Source organism: Diadema setosum, chromosome 19 (genome assembly GCF_964275005.1).
Source record: "Diadema setosum chromosome 19, eeDiaSeto1, whole genome shotgun sequence".
Classification (NCBI taxonomy): domain Eukaryota; kingdom Metazoa; phylum Echinodermata; class Echinoidea; order Diadematoida; family Diadematidae; genus Diadema; species Diadema setosum.
Window position 1 is genome coordinate 1,654,451 of NC_092703.1, and position 14,649 is coordinate 1,669,099.

A 14,649-nucleotide genomic window follows, 5' to 3' on the forward strand; every position below is an offset into this window, starting at 1 on the left:
AAATGAAACCTGGTCATCTTCTTTAGCTATGATCGACTTCGGATGCCCGATGAAATCGACAATCGATGTAGGTCGTACTTGATGGCATAACATGCACAAAATGACGACTGTCAGCAGATCCATTTTCACAATCCCCGATTTTATATAGTAGAATGGTGTTTTACAGTATTGCAATGTGCAAATCAGTCATTGCGAATGGCTGAATTTATTCGGTAACGGCTTTATCAGTACTTTCTTCCGGGTTGCCGTTATAAGATCAGTACTGGTTCCTGCGAGGACCTATTGTCCTTTCTCTTTTACCTCTTCTCCTTTTACTTCATGTCATGAAACATCTAATCTCATAATTCTACACTGACAAGGAATTGATATATTACTGTTTCTCTCATGCGAATACTTGCAACGGCTTGAAACCAAAAGCAAGCGAAGCTGTTCTCTGTTCTTTAAGTAAACCTAACTTATCCTCTCAAAAGCGTCGAATGGTATCGAAAGCTACATAACCATACAAACTGTCAACGAAGATATTTATCAAAAATTTGATCGAAGTGTAGCACGTCAGCATTTTGTTTTCAGTTAATCAGCTCGACAGAATTAGTTAAGATGTTTCCAGGACTATATCATACCGCTACACGCACCGAGTTAGAAATTAATCTTTTAATAATCTTCGCAGCGTTGCTTTTTTTCTTAACAATTTTCATCGCACTGTATTGATTGTAAAAAAAAAAAAAACACCCACACATTTGTTTATCAAAGTTATAAAAGTAATTTGGTTCATACTCTTCCTGTTTTTATTTGTGCACTTATATCATCTTTCTCAGACCTAAATGATGAAATCATGAAAGTTATTCTTCTTATTGTACATTCGCTGTGTATGATGATTCCCTCACAGCCTCTCCTAGTCGTTTCATTCCCTGGAACAAGAATAAAACAAGAAATATATTGTAACTAAATCTTTAATACTTAGAATACGTAAACATGGATTACAACATAACCTGCGGTTGAGACTTTTGGCTTCATCACAAAAGAAAAAAAAAATCACATAAAGAATGTTGTGCGCCATAGTAGACTTTGATGTTCATAGCTACCTTTATATATATATATACATATATATATATATATATATATATATATATATATATATATATATATATACATACATGTATATATATGTTACGTTGCTGACGCCTTTTTTCTTGCAATTTAAAACACAGAACAGTCGGGGCGGGGGAACTATGTATCAACTAAATTGAAAGGAATACCAGATCATGACTGTCTAATTTATATCCAAAGCGTTGGACCGGAAAACAAAATGTTGCCAGTTACATAAGGAAAACTTCATACCAGAGTTTTGCTTATTAGGCTTTTGCAAGACATTATCAATATGTACATAAACAGCAATTACAGATTGTCAAATGTGTACTAAATAAAAGTAGCGGTAACTACATTATAAGTGTGTAACAACATCAATTTGTCTATCAAGGTCTGCGGGGTATGCAGTAGCAATATCTGGATAAAGAAATAAGGAATACTTGCCATTTAGCTTCTAAATGGGAAATACAATCTTAAGTGTCATGAAATGATATCGAAGAATTCGTCACCTCAGCTAGATCGCTCTCCGAAGCTCTTGAATAGGAAACCCGTATGAAGGAAGAGGACTTTGATTGGTCTATGTGGAAGATGTTTCCAGGTGTTAAAAGCACGCCCTTTGATAGGACAGCTTCAGATAGAAACTTCTCCGTATCTTTGATGGTAGGCAGTTCAATCCACATGAACATCCCACATCGAGGTACGGACCACTTTGCAAGGCCTACAAAAACAGTTAGACGGGAGAGACACGATACAGGCTGGGATATTGCTTGGAGAAAGTAGAGGGTGTACGAGCGTTTGGAATAACAAACTCAAACAATGTTTGACCATCACTTTCCATAGATGCACTTTCAAAGAAAGCATGAGAGTACAAACCAGCTTAATGCTCTTTTTTAAATAAAAACACCCACGAAATTAATTAGATAGGGTCGCATCTAAGATTGATTTTTATGGTATAGTAGGTTCTATTCAGTAATCATCATACAATATACGCATGGTTGACGTTTACATCGTATTCTGTATTGTTCGATGGTTATTACTAAATGTCGATATAACGAGAAAAGAATGCTGATCTTGAGGACTTCGTTACGAAGGAGTGCGCTGTAATTTGAACAGCATGTGTCTTGATCACCATATTTAAAGGAAATGAAGCTTTTGCATGACTTTATGATCACCATTAACTCCGTTCATTATTGGAGAGTTTACACCTCTCAATTCATTTACCTATAAAAATACTGGATCTCTTGTAATCAAAGGTTACTCCAGTAAGTGCGTATAATTTATTTTTATATGTATATGTACAGTGCATATATATATATATATATATATATATATATATATACGTTTTCTCCATAATTACTGTGCATTTTAAAAAAAAAAATCACGATATGACATGACAAACCTGTAAGGTGATCGGCAGCTGCTCTTGCCAAAGCATCTCTTTGTCGTAAGTAGAACTCCTTGATTTCATCTGCTCTTTCAAGAAATCCGTGCAAGCCCCACTGACGGAACATGTGATGCATTACCATCTGGAATGAAACAGGAATTTACGTGCCTTCACTTTCTCCTTTATGTTATCATTCACAAGATTTCACGTTGTAACATATTAGAAAATCATCTTTATCACAACTGGTTGAAAATAACGAAAGACTAAGGTCTTGTTTGCAACCACTCAATAACAGGAGCGAATTTATGTTTCGATTAACCTAACCATACTAGCCCCTACAGCTCTGACTGAGAAAAGATTATGGAACCTTTTTAACCAGCTAGTAATGGAGATTATCGTCTTATTACCATTGACAGGAAGATATCACAGAAGAATCCCCACATTCACTAGAAGACTTACCTCAAAATAAATGGAATGCATTTTTTCAACTAGTCAGTACTTTGCTTGTTCTTCTCTCCCATGCACATGCTGCAAATCAGTATAATCATAAGAGGACCAATACCTGCGACAGAAGATTGGCGTGCTGTAGATTGGCCTGTATGTCGTAATTAAGGCGGGAAACAAGAGCGTGGGGACCAGACAGCCAACCGACCCGAAAACTAAACAAAAATATGAAGTAAAGAGAATCGCGCTTATTGTATTCATTTATTTTCCCTAGACTCGTCATTTGACCAGAAAATAGTATATATAACTCTTTCTCAAAAAAAAAAAAAAATCAATTCAGAAAAATACCTCGCATACTTGACCAATAGAACAAGGACATTTTCACACGTATTTGCACATTTTTCCAGCACAATAAGGAAGAGAGACTTCAACTTACCCTGCTCCTATGATCTTGGAGAATGAATCTAATCTGATCACTCTTCCATCACTGTCCATGGAGAGAAAAGAAGGCAGACGAGGCTGGAATTCAAGGAAAATATACAAATTATAAGACGCATTTTTATTCTCAATCTGGTATTGAAACTGACACCTGAATAAAGTAATTAATACGATTACAAGTTGTTTTCTTCTAGTACATACATGGCAGTGGTGTGTGGCTGTACAACAAGAGTTAAAGGCAATGAAAACGGTTTATTTCTTCACACACATTTTCGAGCGTCTCGCCGCCCTTTCTCAAGTGTTGGTACTGAGAGAATAAGAACAAAATTAAGCCATAACAATATTGCAACCGTGTTACCAAGGTCGCGCGCTTTAACGCATCAATGCTAGGCATCCAACACCCAGCGCGCATCCTGGCAACAGTGCAATGTTACGTCATAATGAAATGACAATGAGTATAAAGCATACATGAAAAAACTTGGCACGACTGATACAGAAGTAATTCCTCTGAATACGCAGCTGCGGTGGTAATGTAAAAGCAGTGCATTTTTTTTCTTTTTTTTTTCTCGAGACGCTCGAAAATTTGTGTGAAGAAATAAACCGTTGGTGAATACAGCATGAACTTTGTTGCAGCTTTGTTACTTATCTTTTTATCTTGCCAACACGTGGACTACCTTATCAACATATATGTATATATATATACATATACACTTGGTGATTCTATCCTTCTATGAAGAGTGCTCGATATCCTCGAAGGAAGAGCTTTAGACAGAAGTATTGGAACAAGTTCACTCGGTTGACAGCAGGTTCAGCCGTATTTTATTGCTACTCGGAGTTTCATGCCACCTTCATTTAGGGGCAATCATCAGGCAATGATCATCTTTAAAGGATGGATGAAAAGGACTGAATGAGTGCCTGAGAGTGAGTGTTGCAAGTTTGTTGAAGTTTATTTATGAGTAGATATGTCCATCTTGTTATTCTTACTATCATAAAACTTAAAGGACAACCTTCATAGACATGTGGGTTGAGTGAATGCAGTGATATTAGTAGAACACATCAATGAGAGTTTGAGCAAAATCAGACAATCCGTCAAAAAGTTATGAATTTTTGAAGTTTCTGCGCAGTCATGGCTGGATGAAAAGACTACCATAGCTTGTGATGTCACATGAGTACAACGATATAAAGAAAGAATAAAGAAAATTCAACATATTTCCATTTTTCTCGCATAACAAAAGAACACTCGACTTCTCTCTTTCAGAAGGCAGGGGGAATAATATTACCCTTAACATACGTCAGCAGCAAGTCGAAGAAATGTGCACTTAATTCAAAAAGTAAAGTTTTGTGAAATTCTCTTTTTATTTTCCTTATTATAGTTGTACGCATGTGACATCATACACTGTAGTAGTCTTCTCTTCCAGCAGTGACTGTGCAGATACTTAAAATTTTCGTAACTTTTGAACGGATTGTCCAATTTTCCTCAAACTTTCACTGATGTGTTCTACTAATATTGCTGTATTCTCTCAATCCTTATGTCGAGCCATGTATATATATATATATATATATATATATATATATATGAAGAGTTTGTTTGCAAAAACCGATAAGTCCATATTTGCCAAATGGAGATAATTGCGATTAAAGGTCAAGAAAAATAAAGAGAATAATAAGAAAATTTTTGCTTCTTTTGACTGTAACTTCAAAATTATACCATTATATGTAGTGACCAATATATCATTTAAACGGTATTATTTTGTACTTTATGACAGAAATCGTACTTCAAAATCTTCAAAAATGGACTTATCGGTTTTTGCAAACAAACCCTTCATATATATATATATATATATATAAAACACAGTACTGTTAATATCACTGTGAAAAATTCATAAGCAATTTTATCCCTAACGAAGGGGTAGGCCCCTGAAAATTTGGATTTTGAATAAAAACCAAGGCAATTGGTATTTAATGCATTTCTCTATTGTGACGTAATGGTTTCTGTTTCTAGTAATGCCAATACGAGGAGTATACATTTCTGTCATTCATTTCACTTTCAGTAACACGTGAGATAAAAAAAAAAAAATATAATAATATGTTTACCTCGTCAAACTGCAGGAAGTAGTATGGGTCATCTTCCAAGATGATGAAATCATATCGTTGTGCCAAGGCATATATCTTGAGGCGTTTCTCTAAGGACACTGTTTCCCCAGATGGGTTATGTCCGTTTGGCACGATATAGAAGAGCTCGGTCTCTTTGACCTGCATGGTGTCAAGGAAATGTACCAATGTGAGTGCAGAGATGCTTTCGATCATTTTAGAAATCAGCATCATGTTCCGTTCAGGGGTTTTCAATAGTAGAGGTTATCTTTTTTTAATAATAGTTGTTGCAGTCTAAGCAACAGAGAAAACTCCTTCGGAAAAGCAGGTGGCTAATAGATTTATGAACTCATAGTCGTCCGCTATTTTTTTCCCTGTTTTTTCGTGGTTTTTCCTTGGTTTGTACCCGTCAAAGAATGAATTACAAAAAAAGACTTGTCACCCAAACATATATATCATGAAAGGTTTATATGCAAAAACAGATGTATCCACTTTTATCCATTTGAGATATTTAAGTTTAAAATTGCTAGGGAAAAAAAAAATCAATACTTCAACGATAATTTTGATAATGCCTTAAGAAACATTTTGTGTTATGTTAAGAATGCGATTGGAAAATTGGAAATTGTGTTCACATGTTTTATTTTAAATTTTGTATTCATGAATTAAATGATGCAATCTTAATTGCTTTATGTGACCCTGCACTTCAAAACAAACAAAAAGTCGCCAGACATGAATTTTTAGTTAAGACCATATTCTGAAAGAGCAGACTTTAAGCTTTTAAATGATGTATAACTCAAATCAAATGGACTCTCCTAACCTATCTAAATATTGGAAAGAAAGCACAAACTCAGGAAGAAGGTGAACTGAGAAAAGAGGCTCTGAAGTACAGTGTCTATTCAAGCGCTTAATCATTACCAAACAGTGCTGGCTGTGCGATGAATGGGACAAAAAAAAAAACAGGAAGTAAACCACCAGAGTAACAACAATGAAGGAATTATCAAATTAACTTGAAATTAAGTATGCCTCATTATCACATTCTGTCCATAATTAATGCCAACTTTCAAAGCAGTAGCACTATCCTTTCAAAAGTTATGAGAGTTGAAAGTGAAGAGTGTGGACAAGGTTTTTCAGAAATGAAAAAGGGATTCTAGAAGACACACCTAATCACACTATTCTACCAAAAATGTTCGAGATTAACTGCTAGAAAAAAAAAAAACACACTTTCCTGCCCGTTTTATGATACCAAATTTTAGCATAAAGTAAAAGAAGACTTGTTCTTTCAGAAAATATGAAAAAGTCAAGTTCGGCTAGGTTGACCCATTTCACTTATTTTCTGTCCTCACGCAAAATCTTTGTGTGCAACTTTATGGTCGTTTTGAGGTGCACGGTCACATATGATAGACACGCAGGAAAACAGGCATTTCGATTATCGATTATACAAATTACCAGTTTTCTTTATCGTCCGGGCTCCACTGAGAAAGCACCTCTTCAAGATGTGTGATACTGGGCCCATCCTCTTCCATTTTTATTCCAATGGGGTCACCTTGTATCAACCGTAACTGTAATAACAAAGCGTCTTTACTTTATTGCCTGTTTGATGAATATACGGTCTTAATAATCTTGAACTGTTGTTACTTGTAAATCATGTTTCAGACCGAAAATGTATGAGATGAATATGAAGAGTGAATTCACAATGTTGCTGCTGATGTCATTGATACCAAAATATATAGGCCTACCTAAAGAATCATTTCCTCAGTCCTACTAGGTGAATATTACAGTATGTGCGCATGTGGGTTTTTTTTTTTTGTGTGTGTGAGTGTGTTTCTTATGAATGCAGATGAAAGCTTTATTTCATTTTCTTCTTTTGAAATTAACTCACACACTTTTGCAGTGTAATTCGCTTTGATTTTTGGGTTATCATACATTGTAGAATTAATGCAGAGACATATGTCTAATGTATGTAATATCAATGCAAAAAAAAAAAATCACGGTGATACATCTAAATAGTGTGATGAGTAATCCATTAAATGTTGGTTATTAGTGATTAAGTAGTTAATGCAGGAACTATTATCTTAACGTCATAAAACACGTTATTCAATTCTACTCAACCTTGGTGTGCGCAAAGTGTGAAACCCGTGTTTTTTGGTAACTGACATTCCAATGTCTCCTAAAAATTCTGTTTTTGGTTTAAATCTGTAGTTCGCCCATCATATTCTAAATATTTAATCAGTGTATATAATTATTAGTCCCTTATGAAGTAAAAAAGATTGGAAAGGTAGTAGTGGCTGTATACCTTGATATAACATACAGAAACAAGCGCATCAAGGGCCACAGATTGTCTGTACAAAATGCGGCAGATCATTGCAAGTGTGAGGTGAAAGTTAATTATGTATGTTTTCATTTTAAAGAAACCCATTTAACTACACAGCACGCATTAATGATGATTGAAGAACACCACTCCCATCTACTGCCAAGCAAATCATAAAGTCTCTTCAATCATCAACATGCACAGGTCGATGTAAGTTATTATTATCCCCAGTAAAAGTGACGGTGGATGGGATACTTATGTTGCAACCCGCAGCATGTGCTTAGTCGGATTGTTGGCAGTGTGAGAAATCAGAAAACGAAGGTTTTATTACAGTTACAACAATAGAAGTGTTGGTGAGTTCGTGAACAATAGGCCTAAACATTAATGGAATCATTCGTTTTGTTCACATAAGATGTGTAATGACGTTTTATGAGTGTCTTTCTTTCATAGTGTCTTTGTATACTTGACTACCCACCGATTCGAGAAATGTTGGATAAGTTCGCTCTTGAATTAGACATCGTTGACCTTTGTTGAGAAGCAAATTTGCAGTCTGTTAAAGAAAATGCGAAATGTGTAATCATTAGCTTTGAGGGGAAGTGTTCGATTCAATTTGGCTTGTTTCACATAGCACAACAACAACAACAAAAACAATAATTACTTTAATCATTTCAATACCCCAAAAAGCAAATGAATAAACAACAACAGATTATGTTATTTAAAATAATTGACCTAATTACATAGCCCGAGCTTGTATGAATTGAGTGAGTCATAACGTACAGTCTCTGAGGCATTTGCAAGTCGTTTATATAAGAAATATAATATTGTCAATGTTATCATAATTACCATGGAGTTACCAAAATCTATAATGCGTAATTTGTGTTACAGTGTACTGCACACATAATTTCATTGCCAAACATTTCAAACTTTGGTCCACGTAGAGAGAGGACGTAGAAATAAAATTCCTTTATATTTTGTTTTACAATAATTTCATTCTTTAATTTGTAATTAAAGACAAGAGAAGGAAGAAGAGGGAGGAATCTTCAAATCAACCTGTACTGACTTGAGTAAGTGACAAACCTGACATTTTGTCAGTAAATTCATCCTTATTTCAATTTTTTTTCGCATGTAACAGGTCTCCTTTCGTCGCGTCTTCTGCGTTGAATTATCGTTAAATGCAACGTTGCTAGTTCAGATAGCCCCTTTTGCACAGTGTACTTCTTGAAGTCTTCTGAGTTTCGTTCTTTTGCACTTTTCTGAAACTTTTATTAAATATCTAAACCACGTTGATTGAGACTTCATTTCTACACGTGACATTGCGTATAAGGCTTTAAAACTGAAGTGTGTTTTTTTTTTTTTGGTCAAAGAAGAAGAGTAGTTATTTGCTTTCGAAATGGTCCATATGCGAGGCTGTTTTATTTTGCTTTATCTCCAATGATCTTTAGGTTGATTTAACATTTGAAAGGTACCGGTCAACAGACAGCAAGGTCAAGGACGCACCGAATAGAGGCCATGGGAGGCACCAATGTTGACAATCACTTGAAGGGCTCTGTCTTGATCTGAGCTTGCCGTGGTTGTTGGTTTGTGCAATTTAATGGTCAGCTCCTCCAGCCACTCTCGGAACGGTTTAACCCTAGAGAAGAACGAACAACAACAACTACACTTATCCCACTGATGGAGTGTAGTGTACAGAGGATAATAGCTCTTTGTTGCAGCTTTCTTCTGAATGTTTCCCTACTACTCGTAACTCTAAAAACTAACGATAAAAGAAAGAAAAAAAGTTTTGGCTGTAATATTGGTATTTACCATTCATGAAGTAGTGCTATTTGCAAGAACTGTACACATGTTGTAGCTCTCTGCTGTTGAAAGTTTGACTTTTTTTCACGCACTGCCTCATAAAGTTACAGGCACTACAGTTCAGGAAATGACAATTCCATTGGAAGATATCAAAAAATTAATTGTAGGCACATTACAGCAAAATGCCTCTTTACATTATGGCGCTTAAAGTATCAGTAGTGTGCTTTCACTTTCGTTTGCATAACACTATTATGTAACCATGTGGTAACACAAACCTGTGTGTTGCAATTCATTACAACACAAACAGCAACAACAGTAGCAGTTCCGACCGACACATTCATATGCGCTACTGAAGCCGGGTTAATATTCAGTCTCCATCATCATAAAGAGGCTCTTGACTGCGGTGTCCCAGCTTGTATCGGCTATAGCAGGGAGGTGGCTATCGGGTGTCTACTCCACGTGAAAAAAAAAACTGTTGACATGGATACACAACGAAAACGGATTATAAAATAATAATAAAGTAACAACTACACAAACGAGACTTCAAAAGAAATGTGAAATCTAAATTCCCTACCCATCACTCTTTCCATAATTTTGGGCGATGTCCATATCTCCACTTGAAAGTTCAACAGTTGAGCCATCTCTGTTAAAAAAAAAAAAAGAGGAAAGTCTGAGACCAAATAGTTGGAAAAATAAAAGTAGTTGCCGGATATTACAAACTTGGCCCCTTCTTTTATCGTTGGTTTAAGAAAATAATTAGAGTGCAGTTTATGGACTGCGACAGTATAGCTGAAACCTATGATGACAACTAGTTGAAATTGAAGCCTCAGTCATTATTTGGACCAGCTGGACCAGTTGGAAACCCCATTGCCCCCACTGGACTTTAATTGGACTTCAGACGATCTGAATATACCATTTGAAGCCCCATTAAAATCCAATTGGACAAGTTGACATGGTTGAATGCTCCATGGAAGTCCAGTTCGACCTATTGAAGTCCCATTGAAGCCCAATTGGTACCAATTGACTCGCCTCGCAACAACAAAAACACAACTGGAATCTAAATTTGGACCCTATCATACTCATTGAAACCAGTGAGGACCAATTGAAACCAATTAAAACCAATTGAAACCAATTGAAATTTCAATGTGGATTCAATTGGATTTTCGTCACGAGCTGCTGGAATTGGTAAGTTACCATACTCTCCAATTTTTTTCAAATAGAAAATCTGAAATATCTAAACGACAGATTCTGGAGACTCGGTTTCACATTACGCGAGATAGGTTGTTCGCATTGGACCTTGTACCTTGAACTAGAGATTGATTCAGAGATAATTCATGTCACTGAATGTACACACATCCTCATGCACCAGACTATTGCCAATGGTATTTTATATATATCAATGGAAAAGTCGCAATAAACAAACCTGAGTTGGAACTTTGCACCCACGAGGTGAAAGAGGTTAGAATTTGGCAGGCCCGTCGAAAGATTAATAAGTGGGATCGTTGTCTCTCGGCCAATTACACCTTTCACGGGAATGCAAAACCAAACAAAGTAGGAAAACAAAGCAGGAGATAGTTGTGCATGATAAGCAGAAAATTATGATAAAAGGAATATCACGAATAGTATGAGCACACCTCTTTGTAAGTGGCGGATGTTTTGAACTACAGACATAGGAGAGAGAACTATTTTATATCCTATTGAAATAGGTATATTTCCAAAAGGAGATGATTATATAAAATTTCAGGCTTGCCTTGTGCGGCTTGTATAATTAATCCTAACTTGTTGTCGTTACCACTTCGAGTGGACGACTATCAGAATACTACACAAGCAAATCTATTTTGCAAATACGCATATGCTTGTCTTGAAGAATTAAATGATAAAAAGTGCCTTATTCTCGTTCGTAAGTTTGTTTGTATTTTGCGTATTAGAGTATCTGAGGTTGATTTGTAGTGTAGGTTATTTCATTGTTTGTATTTTGTTGTTCGTGACAATTTTATCTGTACATAATGTGAGCAGGGCCCTTCGGCAGAACAGTAAACCAACTGAATGGCCTCCTCTGCTATAAGAATATTCAAATAGAATGAATATATGAAATACATGTATGTATACAACAATGTGGTGTCCTCATCAACAGCCGCAGAGTGGGTTGACACGAGCAAAATAATTTTGAATAGGCTTAAGTGCTTGTAATCAATGTTTAATTGAACAGATGAATGATCATGGTTTATTGCAACTGATTGACAAATTGCCCTACATCGACGTAAATGAGCACTGAATTGATCAGTGTTTTAGTAGCAGCCGTACCCTACATCGACGTAAATGAGCACTAAACTGATCAGTGTTTTAGTAGCAGCCATGATTATCATGGCTACTACTAAAACACTGATCAATTCAGTGCTCATTTACGTCGATTTAGGGCAATTTGTCAATCAGTTGCAATGAAAACATCTTGATGAAAGAATATCATGAATTTGAAAGATCATGGTTTAGTTCAATTCCTGTCTTCTGAAGTTGTTAATTTTCACTTACTATTAGTGAAATGCCAATTCTTAAAAAAAAAACAACATGAAAACAGTGTTATTTACGTGTTTGAATGATCATAATACGAGGACTGAATTATTTTTGCACAAGCGTAAGACAGGGATGTAGACATGCAAACACGTAGGGCCTACACCTCAACCATTCAGCCGTTCAGCCAAAACTACGATGCCTTTGGAGACATGGTAGATTCTTGTTTGACTGAATAATATGTATATGATTAGAAATATAAGGCAAGAGAATAAGAGCGTGGGTAATGATTTCACTTACTGTACGAAAGAAGAGGAGACAAACGCTGCAGTGCCCCTGATTCGCTCAGGAAATCGCTGTAGTTCATCTTGATGGCAGCGCTGTAGCGAGGACTGAAATCACAAATTACAGATTCTCCGAGAGGGTAATTGAGATGTTACCAATCAGTTGTTGCTGATGTAGCGATCGGAACATTGCACAGAGAGTTACACGTTCAGAAGTGACCTACCTTCAGTTACTTCACGACTAAACGATTCAATGTAGGCCTAAAGCCATAATTATCATACTTGACACTTCTCAATCACTTATTGTTTGCTTTACGTCTTGGTTGTTTGAGAATACTTGTAGGCCTTCATCCAACGCGTGGCTTCCGTTTCAGACAAATCACTCGATTCAAATGCAGCTGGATTTGTTACGGACAATAAGATATATCATGTTTGCCAATATGAGACTTCGGTAATAACTTTTGATATTCTCCTGCTTTGAAACGATTGCACTGTTATTCAGTTTAACAGTAAGGGAAAACGACCACGTCAACAGTGCGGTAGATCCTTCCTGTGCTTCCCCTCCTGGACTGCTGTTCAAACAAATAACAAGCAAACAACTGTCCAACCCATGCGTAATATTTATATTGGGTAGAATATGAGGGGTCATCCCTAGTCTGGTTTTCAAACCCTTTGTCAGCTTTTTTCCCCCAAAAAAATACACCCTTTGCGACGACGAAGTCGCCTCTTTTACCGAAGCCAAAGGACCATCCAGCTCAACCTGCTACTTCGTCCGTCTCATTAGAGGGTCTTGATATTCTGGGACGCAAAATAGGACAGGCAAATGAACTGGAAGCCAGGTCAAAAAAAAGTTCCAACGGTCACACACCCGTGAGTCATACAGCCCACAACAGCTCACGAACTACACACCAAGTAAGACAGACAAATGAGCGTGACACTAAGCATAACAGGCTTGATCTAGGCAAAGAAGACACACAAGTTCGACTCTGTGAAAATTAAGCCCCGTGATCTAAACATGTCGAGCTCGTAGCCCTCTTTTTCCCCTAGTGTCCAGCTCGTGAGCTTTATTTGCCTTGGGCCTTGTTCACATGGGCCCGAATTCACGAAGGTGGTACAAATGAAACCATGGTTTAAACTATGGACAAAAACCATGGAGCGCAAAGTGTCGCACGAAATACTTCTTAACGAAATTGGCCATTTCGTCGACAAAATGACCATTTCGTCAACGAAATTATCATTTCGTGGACGAAATGTTCATTTAGTTTATACAAAATGTTGTCATTTCGTTACAAAATAATCATTTCATCAACGAAATGACTGATTTCGTAACGAAATATTCCGCGCGACACTTGGCGCTCCATGGTTTTTGTCCATGATTTAAACCATGGTTTCATTGGTACCACCTTCGTGAATTCGGGCCTTAGTGTCTATCTCACGGGCTGCATCACTCGTGAGCAGTATGACTCGTAGGCCTCATGACATGACTCGTGGGTGTCGATCTCGTGATGTGCACCCAAATATGATATGTGCATTCTGAGAAAATACTACTGTTTCGTCCACATGTTTATTTTGATCAGTATTCTGTGTTGGTGTGTGTATAGGCACGTTTGTTCAGGTGTACTCAAGTTCGTGGACTGTAGGTCTATGTTTGTTTGTGTGTGTTTGTGTGTGTGTGCGCGCAAGGATGTGTATGTGTAATGACTTCTTTTCTGTAAATGTTAAATATACTGAATTTATTTTGCAAAACGCCACGATGATACTGGAAACTTTATGTCTATTTCGAATGTGATCCCACGTGTCGTCAATTGTTAGACATATTAGCAAGAAAAAAAAATAGAGAAAACGATATATTTTGGATGCCGAATTCGCGTAAAAGGGACATCACAGTTGTACACACAGCTAGCAAGCTTATCTAGTAAGACCGAGCCGAACACAATTTGTTTGTACTAGTATTATATGCACTGTCTTTAAGTCGATGCTATCTAAAATTTATTGTCGATTTCCCGTTCATATTTGCGGCAAATGAACGTCAGTTTTCACGTGGACACTTTCGAAGATATAATGAGTGAGGATAAAATGAAAAAAATGAATAAATAAATAAATGGTCATGATGATGAAGCTGGTGCTTAATGGGATGGTATAGTATTGTTTGAAGTGAGGATTCAGCTTTAACTTTTTGCTAGATACCTAGAAACCACTTCATGAAATGTTAAAGAGAATACAATTCTAAGAGGTATTTAAAGTTCATCACTTGATGAAAATTGGTTATGAAATGGCTAAGACATCTTTTTATTAGGATCGCTTTGTTTTGG

General features: G+C 36.5%; 1 pseudogene; it reads right to left on the bottom strand.

Moving 5' to 3' along the window:
* Positions 1–702: 702 nt before the first annotated feature.
* On the bottom strand, positions 703–12,420 carry LOC140242793 (kynurenine/alpha-aminoadipate aminotransferase, mitochondrial-like; annotated as a pseudogene).
* Between the last annotated feature and the right edge of the window lie 2,229 nt (positions 12,421–14,649).